This window comes from Hipposideros armiger, unplaced genomic scaffold, assembly GCF_001890085.2.
Source record: "Hipposideros armiger isolate ML-2016 unplaced genomic scaffold, ASM189008v1 scaffold_1314, whole genome shotgun sequence".
NCBI classification, from domain to species: Eukaryota; Metazoa; Chordata; class Mammalia; order Chiroptera; family Hipposideridae; genus Hipposideros; species Hipposideros armiger.
Window position 1 is genome coordinate 182,153 of NW_017732664.1, and position 9,170 is coordinate 191,322.

A 9,170-nucleotide genomic window follows, 5' to 3' on the forward strand; every position below is an offset into this window, starting at 1 on the left:
TTTTTTTTTAAAGATTTTATTGGGGAATTGGGGAAGGGGAACAGAGTTGGGGAATTGGGGAAAGGGAACAGCCAAGTTGTTGTCCTTCAATCTTAGCTGTGGAGGGTGCAGCTAGCTCAGCTCCAAGTCCAGTCACCATCTGGGCACCCATCGACAGCTCACAGCCCCTCGGCTCAAGGTGCCCTGTTCAATCTTAGTTGCGGGTGGGCATAGCCCACCATCCCATATGGGAGTCGAACCAGAAACCTTGTTGTTAGGAGCATGTGCTCTCTCCAGCTGAGCCATCCTGCCACCTGTTGGCAGCTCAGCAGCTCAGCTCAGGTGCAGCTCACTGGCCCATGTGGGAATCGAACCAGTGACTCTGTTGTCAGAGCTCATGCTCTTAACCAGCTGAGCCACTTAGCCGGCCCAACCAGAATATTTTTTAATACTGTGTTTTCACTGTCAGGAAACTCTAAAAAGAACAGAATTTTCTGGATCGCCAAATACTTACTTGGTGACCAAATACAGGGCTGGGAATTTAGCACTGGATGGGAGACCCAGGCTGAGGAAAGAAGAATCTAGGAGGCTATCGAGAAGAGCCTAGGGCTGTTTCCGGACCTCAGAGCCTAGGGCTGGCCTTCATGCAGACAACGGTATCTCAGTGATCAAAATAGACAAAAGTGACAGGAGAGTGTGGCCATGACATTCAATAGAACCTAGTACTATGTATTAAGTAAGCACCATACACTTGCCAAAGTCGCAATTGGACTTTCCATACATTCTCAGTCTTCATACCAACCCTACTAGGTGGGTACCACTACTAGGCCCCTTTTACAGACCGAGAAGCTGAGCTGGGAAAAAACCCTCATTATCCAGGATCATATGACTCAGGCCAGGCAAGCACACCAGTGTTCCCTGTGCTTCCCACACACCCTGCTGGGCCCTCACCCACTGTCACCCCACACTTCAGAGCCCTCTTCCCACATTCCAGGCCATTCGTGGGAACCAAATGACAGCAGAACCAGTAAGGCTGTCCGCAATCCACAGATGAGGAAACTGAGGACCTACGAGGTGAGCTGGCCTGACACCAGCAGGGTCTACCTGAGGCAAAGGCCTCCTGTGCCTGCAAGCAGCCACCCCACTCCCCAAGCACATGGGGGTTGACTGCTCACCGTTGCTTTGGCCAGGCCTCGGCTCTTAGGTTCCCCAGACCCAGCCCAGGGCAGGCAGGCAGCACCACTTCCTCTCCTCTCCGGCACTGTAACTCGGGTGGGGTCACTCTGGCCTACAGTATAGCCCCTCTCAAAAAGCCAGACTCCCCACCCTCGAGGAAGGAAATAACCTTTCCCCAAACAAGTACTTTGATTGCAACAATCTCCATATATGAGAAGACAGAGGTGTTTTTGCAATGTTTCCAAATTCCAATAACTGTGAGAACAATGGTACAAATGACCCATGGCTTGACCTGAGAGGGGCCCTGGGAGGGGACCAGCCCGGAGTAGGTGAATTAGTGGTGTGTGCATGCCAGTGGTACCCTGTAATTAAGGGGCAGCCCACTCAGGGCAGGACCTGGAAGTGAACATACCTGGCTCCCACTCTAGTTCTTCCTCCTCCTACCTCCCCTCCAACCCACCTCTCTGAGAGAAGCTGAGTTTTCTCTTATCTCTCTATCTCTCTCACCCCCCTACCTTCTTATCACAATGTCAGTAGCACTTCCTCCAGGAAGCCCTCCCTGCTGACCACCCCCAGGACCTCAGCTGGATGCCTCCCCAGCTCCCAGGGCCTCTGTGCTCTCCTCCAGGACAGTCCTGACCAAAGCATTTCTGAACCGCCTGTTTAAGTCCCTGGAGCCCTGAGGGTGGCCATGGGAGGCACCACGTGCTGGCCCACAAGAGAGGCCACTGCTAGCACTGTGTGTGTGAGAGAACCCAAGGCCTTGGTCACACAACCCTTGTATGGGTGTCCAGGGAGCCACTAACCAGGCTCTCCCTGGCTGCTCCCAGCTGTTAAACCTTCCGGAGGGAGGGAGGCCACAACTCCCCTCTGTGCTGTGAGGCCTGGGGCCCTGTAGGTCCCAGCCTGCTCCCCCTCCATAAACACACACCCAGCTGGGCGCTGGGAAGGAGCTTTAACAATCTCATTCAGACCACACCCCTGCCCAGACTGAATGCTGATCACGCCCAGAATAAAATCAAAACCCCAGCCCCGACCAGCCCCAAGCGCCCTCCTTGTTCACAGGGGTCCTGTCCGCCCACGCTGTGCCCTCTGTCTGGGTGTCCCCACGGCAGCCAGGGTCTGCTCCACTGGCCTTCTCCCACACTCTCCCAGGAACAGCCCTAGCCCCACTCCCAGCCCCAGACTAGCCTGTCCGCTCTTCCTCACAGGCACGGCCAGCACAGGACTCTACGGTGGGCACCCATTTGTCTCCCGTCTCTGTCACCCACCAGAAAGCAAGCTCTGCAGGGGCAGAGGACGTCATCTTGGTCACTGCTTTGTCCCCAGTAGTCAGAACAGTGACCAGCACCCCGTATGCTCAATAAATATCTGCTCAATGAATGAATGGCCTCACTTCCTCCTTCCAACAACCCTGAGAGATACAGGTTATGGCACCCATTTACAAATGAGGGAACTGAGGCTCTGAGGGGTGTCACTGGCCCAAAGGGGACCCAATCTGTAAGTGGCAGAGCTGGGATCTGAAACTTGCAGGATGCCAAAGCGGGGACTTCCTTGTACCCCCTGCTCCCTGCTCCAGCCCCCCTGGGCTCTGAACCTGTGGTTAGTCTCACAGCCTGCAGATTGCAGAAACAGGCCCAGGACAGAATTAAGTGCTTGGTGCCCACCAGAGCAAGAAGAGCCAGCAGTCAAATCACCAGAGGAAACACACCCACAGGAAGAGGGGGAGAGAAAGGGTGGATTTTTTCTTTTGTCCATTTGCCAAACTTTGCGAAAAGTGACTTTGTTACCATCTAATTTTAATCACAGTGGAAACTTTTGTATACCAAGCCAGGAAGAAGTCAGTCTGCTCCACCACAGGTCAGTAAAGCAGGGAATTTAAAAACCATCTTTAAACACTTCTACTCACCAACTGCTCAGCTGCTTTTGAATTTAGTGTAATGTTTTGAACAGGCAATGGTTCAGAAACCAGAAAATATAAAAAGGTACACAGTGGGAAGTGTTACCTAACCCTTGCACCCTTGTCCCCGGCCTGGTGACCACAGATAACCATCACAACCCACTCCTGATGCCTCCTCCCAGAGTTTGTTTATGCACATCCAACGAACAGGAATTCATACTTCTTATTTTACATAGCGGTAGCATGCTTTTCACGCCATTCAGCACCTTCTTTTCTTCCCTTAGTATCCTAAAGACCTTTCCATGAGAGCATCCTCACTTTTCATAGCTGCATAATGTTTCATCATAAGGCTGTGCCAGCATCTGTTTAACCAGGGCACATCACCCTGGATCTCAAATGTCTGTTCACAAGCCTGTTTCCCACCTGCCTCTAACTTCTTACAGGTGAGAACCTCCCCTGACACAGGGCTTGCTCTGATGAATGATTATCAGGCAGCTCAGAACTTCTGCCAACATCCTCTCCACAGAGGTGCAAAACCTCTTGATCCTGCAAGCTAGGGAGAATGTCTTAAAACAAATCAGATCTCATCACTCCCTAGCTCGAAACTTTGCAGCAGCTTTCAGTCTCCGTGCCGAGCCCCCTCTCTGCCGTCCCCCAACTGCTCCAGCCTCCTCACTTTCTTTCTTCACACATACCAAGCACAGTCCCACCTCAGGCCCTTTGCACTGGTTGTGCCCTCTGCCAGGCACTCTCCCTCACCACTCAATCTCAGCTCAGACATGCCCCCCTCAAAAGTACCTCCCCTGCCCATAGGATTTGGTTGCCCTGCTGGCTTAAGCTCCTTTACAGCATCTACACCTGTGGGAAACTAACAAATTCATTTCTTTGTTGACCGACTTACCCCAGAATATAAACTGCATAGGAGGAAAGACAGCACCTGTGCTACCCACCACGCGCTCCCTACTCAGGCCATGCCTGGCCTCACAGGTGACTCCCACCCTCAGCCCAGGAGGTCCAGGCTCCTGCAGCAGCTCCTACCTGACAGAATTAACCCTGACAGCTCTTGAGGAGTTGGTGGGCTGGCAGAGCACAGCGCCAGGAGTCCTGTCACAGGCTGGAACTGCATCCTAGGGCAAGGCCTTCAGCTGGGGGTGCCCCTGAAGTTCGTAAAGCCAGAAAGGAGGGCTACACCCAACTGCCACCTCCCCACTTTAGGACCATGAGCACTGGAAAACCATCAGATGGCAACGACTTCACAGAAGGGAAGACGAAGGCCCAGGAAAGGGAGGGGTGGGCCCTCTGTACCACCTTATGCAGCCAGGCCCAGCACCTTGCTCCCCAGAAGGAAAGTAAACCTCCAGGATGCACATGGAAGAGGCTGGGCACCATCCCCAAGTCCCACGTGCCGCTGAAAGGACTGGTCCTCATTCAGTCAGTCAACAAACCTCCGGGACGCTACACATCATAGGGGCCTTCGCTTCCGTGAATTCAGCTTCATGCACACAGCAAACAAGAGCGAGCAGAGAGCCATGGGAACTAGGGCTTAGAATCACTCGGCGGCTGCTCCGCCCCATGCCACCCACCAGAGTGTACGCCAGCCAGGAGGTTGGTGCCTTCTCTCCTCTGCCTGAGTCTCCCTCCTTGTAAGGTATCTCATCACCAAGAACTACCAGGGGTTTCAGGGGTAAATGCTCACACCGACAGCCCCCAATGCAGGGCAAACATCAAATCTGATGTCTATGAGGACACACCACAGTGCCCCCAAGGCCATGCAAACTCAAGAGACTCAGAGGTCTCCACCCTGGTGGTCATGGGATCACAGTGAACTTGGCCATTAAGACCAGCGTAGGATAATTCGTAGGAAAACTGGGCGTTCAGGTAGATTGAAAGGAAACTTAGTAGTCATTTACCAAGCGAGGTCCTCATCTTAGGCCCTGAACCTAGCTCCACCTTGACCTCTGCCGAGAATGCAGCTTCATGTCCCTCAGTTGTTGCACAAGCACTTATTAAGCACCTACTGTGTATCAGGTGTGGACCTGGCTCGGGGAATTTGCCCAGAGTCAAGAATACCAAGTACTTCATCTCATGGATGCTTTGGGAGGGAGGCAAACAGCCTGGCTTTAGGGTCAGCAAAACCCAGGCTGAAATCACAGCTGTACCATCTGCTTGCTGGGAGACCCTTTCTGAGCCTGTTTCCCCATCTGTCAAGCAGGGTAAGAATGTGACCTTGCAGAATCAGTGACAAGATCTGGGAAGGAAAGCAATGGATGAGGCCTGGCTCTGAGATCCCTGTCTTCCTCGCATGGGGCCCCAAGCCACTGTCTCCTACAGTCAGGCAGAAAAAGTGCCTGCTGCCCAAACCCTGTAGTTGGGCCCCTGGTGCGCCACTCAGTGCTCTGATGACTAAGGCCTTGAACTGTATGAGGCTCATTGAAGGCTTCCCCAGCCATAGGTGAGAGGACTAGCCTACGCCCGCTTTGGGGTGGGCAATGCAGCAAAAACAGCCCTGTCTATACAGCAGGCACAGCCAACATAGAGGCCCATGCAGGCCAGGCAGGAGCCAGGAATGTGCAAGCAGGCTGAGTGCAGACTGTGGCCAAATGGTGTTTCTGCCCCACACCCAGTGGCAGCAGGAGGGCCGCACCAGCCAATGGGCATCTCCCAGGGATGTGGACCCCAAGCTGTCAGACCTCGTGACTTTTCAGGAGAAGACGGAAGTCCGGACTTTTATGTGAAACCTGCCAATTTGTAAATGCTGGCAGTTAATTAAATTTTTAAAAATAATAATAACATGGTTAAGCGCCAAACACAACATGCAGGGCCAGCCACAACCAGGGCTGGCAGGATTGCATGACAGGAGAAAGATTTTTTTTTACTTCATCTATTCCCTGCCCACTCCCAGATCACACAGCTCTGGATGCAGGAGGGGAGGGTGGGAAGTGGATGGAGCAATGAAGGAAACAGGCCCTGCCTTCCTCCTGATGGGGTGCAAGTGGGGGCAGGGAGGCCCAGAGCCCCACTTGTTCAGCCACAAACACAATCCAGTGCCAGACCCACCCTTGCCAGCCCCACCCAAGGCTTGCTTACCAAGGAACTCTAGATGATGACCAGCTCCCAGATCTTTTTTTTTTTCTTTTTCTGGCCTGCCACATGGCAACACCTGGTGGCTCAGACCAGCTTTGAACAGTCCAAGTGGCTGTCACAAGCTGAGGTGGGGCAAGATCTCATGGCAGCAAATTAGGGATGGAGGGCACCCCTGCTTGGGAGAGTGGGGAGGGGACGCAGGGAGGTGACAAGGAGTGGAAAGGCTGGCAGAGTCGCCCCACCCCTGCAGGCTGAGCCCTGCTCCCTGAGCCCACAGCTACCCAAGCCCCACCTTAAGAGAGCCTCAGCCAAAAGCCTCCCCCCACCCCAACTCCCAAACTCCCACCCCACTCAGGGTAGCCCCAGGACAAGGACTGTGCCCATGGAGGTGGGGAGGGGCGGGACTGGGACTATGAAGTTGTTAGCATATGTGACTGTGTGCAAGATTCACCGTGTGTGGGGAGCTGTTTGTGACTCCATGTGAGACATGTGTGAGACAAGTGAGACATGCATGTGTGACAGACACATGTGTCGCAGACATCAGTGTTAGAGACACAGATGCATTTAACAAAAACAGAACTTTGATATATATCTGGGAGACACTCCTGTGCAAGACACGTGTGTATGGAGCATGTGTGCACAAAAGGGCAAACTGTGAGGAGCCCAAACATGTGAGAGATTTGATGTGTGTGTGTGTGTGGGGGGGTGCTCTAAGAGTTGGACTAAGAAACCAGAAGAATGGGGGTGACAGAGATGGCAGCGGGCACGCCATGCAGAGTGTGCAGGAACTTCTGGCTACTGGTGTGAGTGCGCCTGTGGCAGTGAGTGTGGCTAGGTGTGAAGGCTGGGTTGGTGGCCCACCTAGGGTTCCAGTCTTCCCCTCTTGGGGAAGGGATGGTAGTGGGGAGTGGGGATGATGGTGACCGGGCCTCGCGACCTGAGGGGCGGTAGTGAGGCAGTGGGACAAGGCTGGAGGGCACGGGGGGAGGGGGGGGACCTGTAGGGTGGGGGAACCTGCCGGCCCAGCCCTAGCGCCCCACACTGCGCCAGCCTAAGAGACTGCATCTCTCCAATGGTCACCGCACGCTGCGCTCGGGCGCCATCCCCGCGGCTGGGACACGGACGCCGGGCGCGCGTCCATGGAGCCGCCGAGCCGTCGGGATGTGTAAGCGCCCAGAGCCAGGAGCAGCGAGAGGCAGCTGGCCGGGACGCGGAGCAGGAGGGGAGGGGGAGCCAAGGCGGGGGTCCGCGCGCACTCACCGCGGGGCACTTAGCACATCCGTCCGTTACTGCGTTAGTCCGCTGGACCGTCGGTGCGTCCGGAGCCCTTGCGCCCCGGGCTGTGCGCTGCGCGAGGCGGGGCGGGGAGGAGGCGTGGAGGGGCGGGCCTGAGCCGGCTCCGGGCCCCTTCCCCTGTCTCCGCCTCCGGGGCGGGGTCTTGGCCGGGAAGGGGTGAGGGGTGAGGAGTGGGCAGCCTGGCGCCGCTCACTCCAAGCTGAGATGTGCAAACCCAGGCCCAGAGATGGCCGTGCGGTGAGTTCTCCCGAGCACCTCGACCCCTTCCCTGCACCCCCATTTCCCCGCCCAGGCTAAACTCTTGAGTTCCAGATCCAGCACAGCTGCCGTGGCGTCAGTGTCCCCACCTGGAAGATGGGCTCAGAAACTCTGGGCGCGTTGGGAGGCCCTAAGAAGCCTGGGAACAACACTGCCTAGAGGCAGGCCGATGTGAAAGGGTTCGAGAGCAGTCTTAGCTTGGCCCCAGCCTTCAAATGGGCCTGGCACCCTACCTTGGGGACTCCAGCACTCCAGCCAGCCTGCTGCACTTGACACTGCTACTACAGGTCCTCCGGCACCTGGTTCCCAGCCCCCAGCTTTGGGACAGCTTAGGTTTGTCATTTTCCTCAGCCCACACAGTTGCCTGTGACCACTGTGTGACCTCAACCAAGATGTTGACCACTCTGAGACCAGCCTCTTCATCTCTTGAAAGGGTTAACTCTGGGCTGTTGATGGGGAGACATAGAGAATCCCATATCTTGCCCTCAGCACAGAGCCTAACTTGTAAGCTCTGTGAGCACCCTGCAACTTGTAAACTCAAAATGTTAATTACCATGACTCTGACCCCACAATCCAGGCAGGGTGGGCATCCCATGAGCTGGTTTCCACCCACCCCATCTTGCAAACTAGGAGCCTTTGCCTGAACAGGCCCTATGAGGAGCAGGGAGTTGGCAAGGGACTACCTCTCAGGCCCTTCCCCCTGGCCAGGGGCTCAAATCCCCACCCCCCCAAAACCCACACAGCAAAACCCAGCACTGCCAGACCAGGGCAAACATTCTGGCAGCAGAGCAGACCAGGTGAAAAGGGGACTGACCCAAACCCACTGGGCCCCACAGGCCTGGACTCTGGCACAGGGAACCCAAATCCCTTCCCCATCAACTTAGTCCCAGAATCCAGTCAGGCCCCTGGAATTCTGTCCTTCCATCTGACAGTCACTCTGTTGGCCATCTCCTATCTCTGCCTATCTTTCCTTTTATTGTAGTAAAATTCACATAGCATAAAATTCACCCTTTTAACCATTTTAAAGTGTATATTTCAATGGCATTTAAAATATTCACAACTTTGTCTATCTGCTCTTAGTGTCTCTCTCTCTCTCTCCCTCCCTCCCTCCCTTTCTCCCCCTCTATTTCTCACTCTTCCCTCATCCTGTCTCTCCCTTTCTATGCCTCCCTTTCAGTTTTTATGTAAATCTGTCTCTCCATCTTACTCTATCCTTCTTAATTTCTGCACTCCCTCTCACTCTGTCCCTTGGTCTCTCAGATCTGGGGTTACATTCTCCAGGACCTAAGGCCTAAACCAGGCCCTCTGAGACCTCAGGACCTCCAGGACCACCTCCCATCCCTGCCAAAAGACACATCGCCCAGCGGTTGCCGTATCATATCTGGGTAGCAGCCATGGGCCCAAAGTGTGCCCAACCCCACCTCCACCCCAGGGGACTCCCTGTAGCCCCAGGACCGGTGAGGCAGCCCGGAGCAAA

At 54.9% G+C, this 9,170-nt stretch overlaps 1 protein-coding gene across 5 annotated transcripts in view; it reads right to left on the reverse strand.

The window, feature by feature from the left end:
• Positions 1–7,477, reverse strand: part of FBLN2 (fibulin 2) — a 112,846-nt gene extending 105,369 nt beyond the window's left edge. For 4 of the 5 annotated variants that reach the window (XM_019633450.1, XM_019633447.1, XM_019633451.1 and 1 more), the window contains exon 1: positions 7,400–7,477. The gene's annotated coding sequence lies outside the window, so the exon portion shown is untranslated. Of the gene's footprint in view, positions 1–1,154; positions 1,208–7,399 lie in introns of those variants that run through there. The other variant, XM_019633449.1, reaches the window with a different exon arrangement.
• Between the last annotated feature and the right edge of the window lie 1,693 nt (positions 7,478–9,170).